The 8,012-nt window shown below is 51.2% G+C and overlaps 1 pseudogene; it reads right to left on the bottom strand.

The window, feature by feature from the left end:
- Positions 1 to 384: 384 nt before the first annotated feature.
- Positions 385 to 2,231, bottom strand: LOC123076010 (uncharacterized; annotated as a pseudogene).
- Positions 2,232 to 8,012: the final 5,781 nt, after the last annotated feature.

Consider the following 8,012-nt stretch of genomic DNA (forward strand, 5'->3'; position numbering starts at 1 on the left):
CGCGTTGTCATTGCTATTGGCTTGTCGCGGGTTGGGCCGTCTGCGTCGCCCGCGCCGGCGCTGATCAATTGACGGTTGTGCGAGCTCGGAGTGGGATGTTAGAGCATCTCCAGCCATTTGGCCCCCCAGTGCACCGGGTGAATGCCTTTCGACGTTGGCATCGGCGGTTTTTTCGCCTTGGGGGCGATCGAGTTTCCAGGCGTGCCCCCACGTTTCGGCCCCCAGACGCCAAAAAAATTCAAACTTGTATTCCCGCTGCCAAAAAACGCCACAAGTTCGCCGATCATCATGTCACACTTCGGCGATCATCGTGCCACAGTTCGGCGATCAGACACACCCAAAAGTTCGGCAATCAAAAGGAAGGAACTATAGACATGGAACGCATCAAACGGCAGGCTCCTCTACCGCGGGACTGGTCGGGGTCGGTGTGGGCATAGTCGGGCTCGGCGTCGGCGTGGCTTCTGTGCTCGGGCTGGTCGTCGGCGTCGGCACCGCTTCGTTGCTCGAGCTGGGCGTCGTCGTTGGTGTTGTCGCCGTAGGCGTAGGGGCGGTGATTGCCTTTCTCCCGGTGGCATCTGGTTCAAGATGAGGCCGCGCTCCGCCAGGTACCACGCCTTCACCTGCTCGTCCATCATCGACATGTCTGCCGCCATCAAGAACGCCAGGTCGATGCTCTTCTTCTTCGCAGCGACGTTGGTCCTGAGAAGGTTGACCTTGACGTCCTGCTTCGTCATCAATGCCGACCACCTCGCGTCGGATTTCTCCTCCCTCTTGGCGGTGTTGTTCTTGGCGTCGGTGATGCATTGCTCAATTGAAGATTGCAGTCGTTCGGCAGCGAGCGCCGCGTCCCTCGCCGCTTTGGCTATCTTGTTGCCATCAGGGCGCCCTTCTGCCGCCATCGAGGTAGGCGCGTCCGGCTTGTAGGTCTCCTTGGCCTTGGCGAGAGTGAGCCGGACCTCCCTCCACTTCTCACATGCCTCGATCCTAGAGAACTCGTGAAGGAACTTGAACTCTTTGTCGTGGTTGTCCTGGCGAAACATGTTGAACATCTGAACCATCTGCACAGCCGAGGACAAAACGTGTTGGCGAAGACATGGCGACGAACTATGGCCACACCTGACTCTCGACATTGGCGCCGCTTTCCAGGTGAGCCGCGACCTCCTCGACGATCCCATGCCATTTGCTGCAGGCTGTCTGGATCGACGCCTAGTGATTCGCCATGGCCTTCTCCCCGCGGTCCATGTGGATGTTGGTGAAGTCGGGGTCGGCCAACTTGCGCTCATCGAACGTCATCTTGATCCTTCTCCAGTATGTGTCGGCGTTCTGATTCGAGCCGGTGATCGGTTCGATGCTGATGGTTTTCCATGCTTGGGCGAGGCACTCGTCTTCCTTAGACGTCCACTTGACGCGAGGTTCGCCCGGCTTGGCGTTGGGCACCCGCTTATTCTTTCTCCCTTCCGGCACTGGTTCCGCCTTCACCTCCGCCTGTTCTTCCTCCTCCACCTCCTCCTTGGTGTTGTCGAGCTCGTCATCCATGTCGACGGCGGTTTTCATCGATTCGTCTTGTGCACGAAACCCGGGGTAGGAAGCGGCGGCAACCGAGCCGCTCGTGATGATCTCGTCCATGTCGGCGTCGGTGGCGTCGGTGTGGCTGAATTGTGGCACCGAGCCAGGTGCGAAGGGTAGGGCGCCCCAGCGCAAAGGCGGCGCAGGCGAGGCTGAGTACGCCGACGGTGAGTATAGTTGTATTGTGCGTTGAACGCGGGGGAGGGAGTGCACGGGTTGGGGTTGAAGCCGGAGGAGGAGGTACGATGCGGCGCGCCATGTGGAAAGGTGACGTTGGGGTTGAAACTACAATGCACATCACCGTAGGAGTAGCCAGGCGAGGGTGTGTGTCCCAAGAGCGGCGGCGGCGGCGAGAAGTTAGCCGGCAACGCGATGCTCTGCTGACTCCCCCACGTGGCTTGTGGGCAGTGGCCGGGCGGATTCATCATCCCTGTGTGAGACGCCTCTCCCTGCTTCGTCGTCGTCGCCGCCACCGCGTCCCTAGCCCTCTTGGTGATGAGCATGTTCCACCGATTGGTTGTGAGCGCCTCCCGGCATTGAACATCCGCTCTCCACTCGGCGTTCAACAAGCCCGGTGGTCTTGCCATCGGCGCCCTTGGCTTCCTCTGCTTCGGCTGGGTGGAATTGGCGGCGGGGCGAGGGGACGAATACTTCTTTGGTGGCATGGCGGCCGGATGGCGAGAGGAGAATGGTGGGAGCGGCTGGGGAGAAGGGGGGAGCAATGAGGAAATGAAGGGAAAAGGGGAGAAAGCGGCGGGAATAGGCATGCCCATCGCCAACCGCGCGGGCCCACGCGCCTTTTCGCTTCGTCCGGGGCCCCCAAGCGCCCCCCGGGGGGCTGGGTTCGGCTCGGGTTCGCCTGTTGTTCTTTCGGACCAAACCGGCGATAAACGAGAAGTTAGGGGCGCGACTGGGCCGATTTTTCGCCACCGGCACTAAAAATGCGCTCTAAGGGGCCTGTTGGGGCGGGGGGGCAAGTAGAGATGCTCTTAGATAGCCCTTCGCCAGATCGCCGAACAGCCATAGACGGCTAGTCGCAACAGGGAGAGATGGGCGCTGCTACAAATACGATGGAGAAATCCTTCCTTTTTTAGGGTAGATGGAGAAATCCTTCCAAACGACCCGACTATTTTACCTTCGTGGTGGGCTGAACAAATTGCTATTTAGACATGGGCCGCAACCTGCGATTCCTGGGCTTCAAGGCTCTCAGGAATAAAAGCTCACCATTAGGGGGTCCAATTATCCTTAATCTTCCAAATTTTGTGCCACTTAGAGCATCTACAACCGCAAGCTGCAAATCCGGGCCCATAAACGCTCGCGGGTGCGCTAGCACTGACCGGGCAATCCTCAAATCCTGTCGTCCACATCCGTGTATCTCATATCCGGTATCCTATATCCATACTAAGCATGCAACATGGAACTAAACAACATAGATCATCCAACGGACATAGGATCGGACATAGAAATGGACATTCAGATCACCAAAAGATCACCCACAGATCTTCAAAAGATCGCCAAAGTTCACATAATTCACATAAACGACGGACAAGTCCAAACTAGATTACTAAAAACTTGAAATTAAAGACGGAGACGGCGGAGCTTCACCACTTTCTCGCCTGGCCGTTGCCCTTCCGGTCGTCGACGCAGCTGGTGGAGGGTCTTGGTCTTCCGAGGAGGACGTGCAGCTGTCGCAGTCGTCGGAGTCAGAGAGGACGGTGAGCCCCTTCATTTGACAGACTGCCCCGTCGTCCTCCCCCTTCAACTTGGTGATCCGAGCCTTTTCCGTCGCTGCCTCCTTCCCCTCACGCTTCGACTGCTCAATAGCAAGCCGGAGTGCCTTGGCGTTCTTGCATCGGAGGTGCACGTCTCCGCCATCGTGAGGGACCAGCGGTAGACCCATGCGAGGAGCCACACGTCCTCGTCGGGCTCCGCCTGCATCCCGCGGCGGCGGTGCGTGGACTGCTCCACCGCGTCCCTCTCCCGTGCACGTTGCGTCTCGTGGTGCGTAGTGCGCGCCTCCGGTTTCGAAGTGCGCATGCGGGCCAGCGGCACGAGCACTAGCACCCACCGCTACCCGCTTGGAGGAGCGCCGGTGGGGGAAGGAGATGGTGTGGGGGCGGTGCGGACTGCAATGTCCTGGCAGAGCTGCGCGCGGGGCAGGAGGGTCTAGCTCCGGCATCTGCACTGCGCCGGCGCGGGAGCTGCGGCGACGCTCCAAATCCGGAGCTGCCGTCGGTGTCCATGGTCAAGTCTCTTCCATGTTCTGATACCGTTAAACCTAGTCATCAACTTGAACCTGCTACTCGTCAACACTGCTTCAGCATCATCTCCACACTTTGGCTGACTACAAGTGTGAACACCAGCGTCCTGGACTGTCACCATGTCCCGTGCTTACGGAAAGCCTCGTCGTTATTGTCGTGTCGAGTCTCTGTTATCACGGCCGAGTATACTAGGTCGCGAACCCACACCATATCAACCCCCACTGCAAGGAACCACAGATCATCAGTGACAGATGTTGAGTTTCACGTATCCCTGGAACCACTTGATCCACTAGTAGAAAAAGGGCCTATTGTCCCGGTTGGTAAGGGCCTTTTGTCCCGGTTTTTGAACCGGGACTAAAGGGTCGTTACTAATGCCCTAACCCTTTAGTCCCGGTTCTTACACGAACCGGGACAGATGGGCCTCCACGTGGCCGCTGCGGCCAGCCCAGGCCGGGGGGCCTTTGGTCCCGGTTGGTGACACCAACCGGGACCAATAGGCATCCACGCGTCAGCATCTGGCTGGAGCTGAGGTTTTGTTTTTTTTGAAAGGGGCTGATTTAGGGGTTTTGGGGGTTAATTTAGGTTGTTATTAGGTAGCTATTAGAGAGAAGTGTCCTCTCTTATATCTCCGTGCTTGGTTTACCAACGCTACGTACTGTTATGCCTAAACATGGCTTAGATTGAAGTGAAGGCAACATGTGGTGCATGTCGAAAGTAATACTAATCCTAACTTGATCAAGTTTGGATTGTACTACTTTCGACATGCACCACATGCATGTTGCCTTCACTTCAATCCAATCCATGTTCATTTCACCCGCTGATATATAATAACTCTTCATGCGCGCATCATGCATCATCATATATAATAACAAGTCCTACTAATCATCATCATACAACTTCTACTCGTTATTAATAACCAGTCATACGATCATCATCCTCATAGTCATCGAACCAACCCTACTTAATTGTTCTTAGCACATGATCATCAGTATTAGGTAGGACCGAAATACCCTCTTTAAGGTAAAATAGCATAAAACAATATAGACCCTGACTCTCCATTATGGAGAATGGAGATCATCCTGTCTCCAATTCTTGCGCTTCGCTTCCTTTTGCTTCCAAGAACCTCCTTGCGACTGTCCATACATTTTTTCCATTCTTTGATTTGCATGTCTCCACTTCTTTTAGAAATCCGGTATGGACAGTTGAGATTCGTAGGATGACCTGGTTGTATGTTCAAAACATCAAGCCTACCATTCTGATACATCAAATGAGGCACACAATCCTCTGGGATTATCTGTTGAAAAACATAGTAATAACTTCATAGTTAGCAATGATGTACTAGTTTTAGAAGTATGCAAAAGATGCACGGATGTCGTAATAGTAAGAAATCTTACCAGGGTATCTCCATAGTAGTTACCGTAGTTCAACACGTGCACTAGTGGCACGTATTGACCATAATGTGGAGGAGTTTTACAATAGATATTGTAATTCTCAAGATCAGTACAAAATCCGACCAGATGAGTTTTCTCCTTATAAGTTAACTCAGAGCCATCGGTGTAGTAGGTTCTGTCTACCATGTTCCGCACATTGTTTGAACAATCAAAATAAGCTGTCAATGAAAATAAGCTGTCAACTATTTTGAAATGAACAATATAAATTAGCTAATAACTATGTTTGAGAAACTCACATAGCGGTAGAATTGGAGGCGTATCAACAAGGACCCAAATGTCCATATTGTCTTGCTCGATGTCAGGATCACCAAGATCCATGGTGACAAGCATACCCTCATCAAAACCATACATCTTGCAAAATGCTTCCCAATTTTTGCAACCAAAATGGGTTACGCTCTCAGAATTATACAGATTTACTTCAAAATCTATATCATGATGGGTCCTTAGGTGAATTTTCTTTGTTTCCATACTTTCATGGTCTTCAAAACCCATCCTCTCCAAGACGTAGCGTCTTGCATGGCATGGGATAAGCTAGCCGAATTGTAAAAGATGAAAAGTACATGTTGAAATAGTTGAAGTCGTGCTTAATTACGAAAAAATAACACTTGTCGTCGTTGCGTACCGTTTCAACATCGAAGGTCTCCTCCAGCTTAATACTGAAGCGCCGATCTTCGTCCAGGTGAGGCCTGTCGCACTGACCTCGGTCGTCGTGGCACCAGTCGCACTCCCCGGGAGACTTTCGTCGTCCGAGTACGACATTTCCTATGTTCATAATTCAAATATTAAACGTCTACAATTAAATATATGTACTAAAAAACCTAAGTTAGATCATTATTATTCATCACAGGTTGACTATCGGTTTGTCGAGTCTTTTCTTGAAAACTCTCAGCTCACGTGGTGTATACATTCGACTGTTGGTGACGGTCGCTCCTCCATTTGTCCCCGAGTGCATTACACCAAAATGTCTAGCACACGGGAACAAAGGAGAAGCGACCCCCACGACAACAGTCGGGATTCTTCGTCCTCTCATATATATGGTGGAACTCTCCCTCACTGATTCCTCTCTGACATTTGCGACCGTCGGTGATGGTATGGTAGCTCCTCCTTTCGTTCTCGAGTGCATTACATCAAATTGTCTAGCACACGGGAACGAAGGAGAAGCTACCCCCACGACAACAATCGGGATTCTTCGTCCTCACATATATGGTGGAGACTCGACAGACTTACGGTCAAACCGAAATATCGTTTAATTATCTTTCTAAAAGAGGATTTGGCTAGTCTCACCTCGATGTCAGAGGGGGCGGTGACGGGGACGATGGCGGGGATGATGGAGGGGCCGGGGGCTCCTAGATTTCTGCGAAAACAAAAACCCTATAAGCTATCAACTAATCATATGCATACGCCTTGCATAGTGCTCTCCAATTTTAGCATTCAAAGTAGGAGTAGTTTTCCACTTTGAGCATTCAATAAGCAAAATCAAATCACAAAATAAAGTAGTATTCAAATTAGGATGCATTCAATTATAAGCAAAACTACATCATCTCCATGCGTCCGTACATCGTCGAATATTATCACTAATACACCTCGAATACTATCATACATATAGCATCGCTAGTACAGCTAGAACAGTAGCGCCCGACGGGTATCGGCGCGGGCGGTGGACACCCAAAGGGACGGAACCATCACAGGATCATAGCTCCAGTGAGATCCCTGAAGAACCTGCCAGGTATTGTCGAACCTGCCCTCCAACGCAACCATGTAGCGACGGACGTGCTGGTCCTCCTCGCTGACACGGTGACGTACCACCTCCGCGGTGTCCGGAAGCCTCGGCACCGTCACTGGCCCACGCGACCGCCACCAAACAAGGATCGGGTCAACGACGGGCTGGCTCCTCACCAACCTACGCCCACCGGAAGGTAGCACCTCCCAAAACCAGCCCGGCGGAGCCCAGTCCCGGACATGGCCCCTCTGATCAAGCCGGCCTCCTCCGCCGAGTCGACGACGAGGATGCGGGATAGGCATCGTCGACGTCGATGCGGGATTAATTGCTTGAACTAAAAAAATAAACTAGTTCTATTAATTTTCTTGCTAAAATAAAGTAGTTCAACTAGTTCAACTACTAAGCACTTACTATAAATAAATAAAATAAAGTAGTTCTTACTAAAAATAAACTACTTCTATATATAGTAAAATAAAGTAGTTTTATTAAATCAACTAGTTCAACTACTAATTAAGCACTTACTATAAATAAAATAAAGTACTACTTACTAAAATAAACTACTTCTATAGTAAAATAAAGTAGTTTTATTAAATCAACTAGTTCAACTACTAAGCACTTACTAAAAATAAACTTGTTTAACTAGTTCTATTATATTTAACTAGTTCAACACAATTTTTTTCTAAATATGCACATATATATACATAAATTGACAAAAAAATCTAATTCAACTAATCTAAAATACATGGAAAAACATCTAATTCAACTAATCTAACTAATTTTATTAAACACTTACTAGTATATATACATGGAAAAAATACATATACAAAAAATGAAAAAAAAGGATTCGGGGCGGCGGCGGCTCACAGCGGGGCCGGCCGGCTAGGGCGACGGCGTCGACGACGGCGACGGTGGGGGCGGCAGACGGCGTCGGCGTGCAGAGGATGCGAGCGGGCGCGCGGAGCAGGGCACAGGCGACGGCGACGGCGTTGGCGGCGGACGGCGACAGCGTGGGCA

This window comes from Triticum aestivum, chromosome 3D (assembly GCF_018294505.1).
Source record: "Triticum aestivum cultivar Chinese Spring chromosome 3D, IWGSC CS RefSeq v2.1, whole genome shotgun sequence".
Classification (NCBI taxonomy): Eukaryota; Viridiplantae; Streptophyta; class Magnoliopsida; order Poales; family Poaceae; genus Triticum; species Triticum aestivum.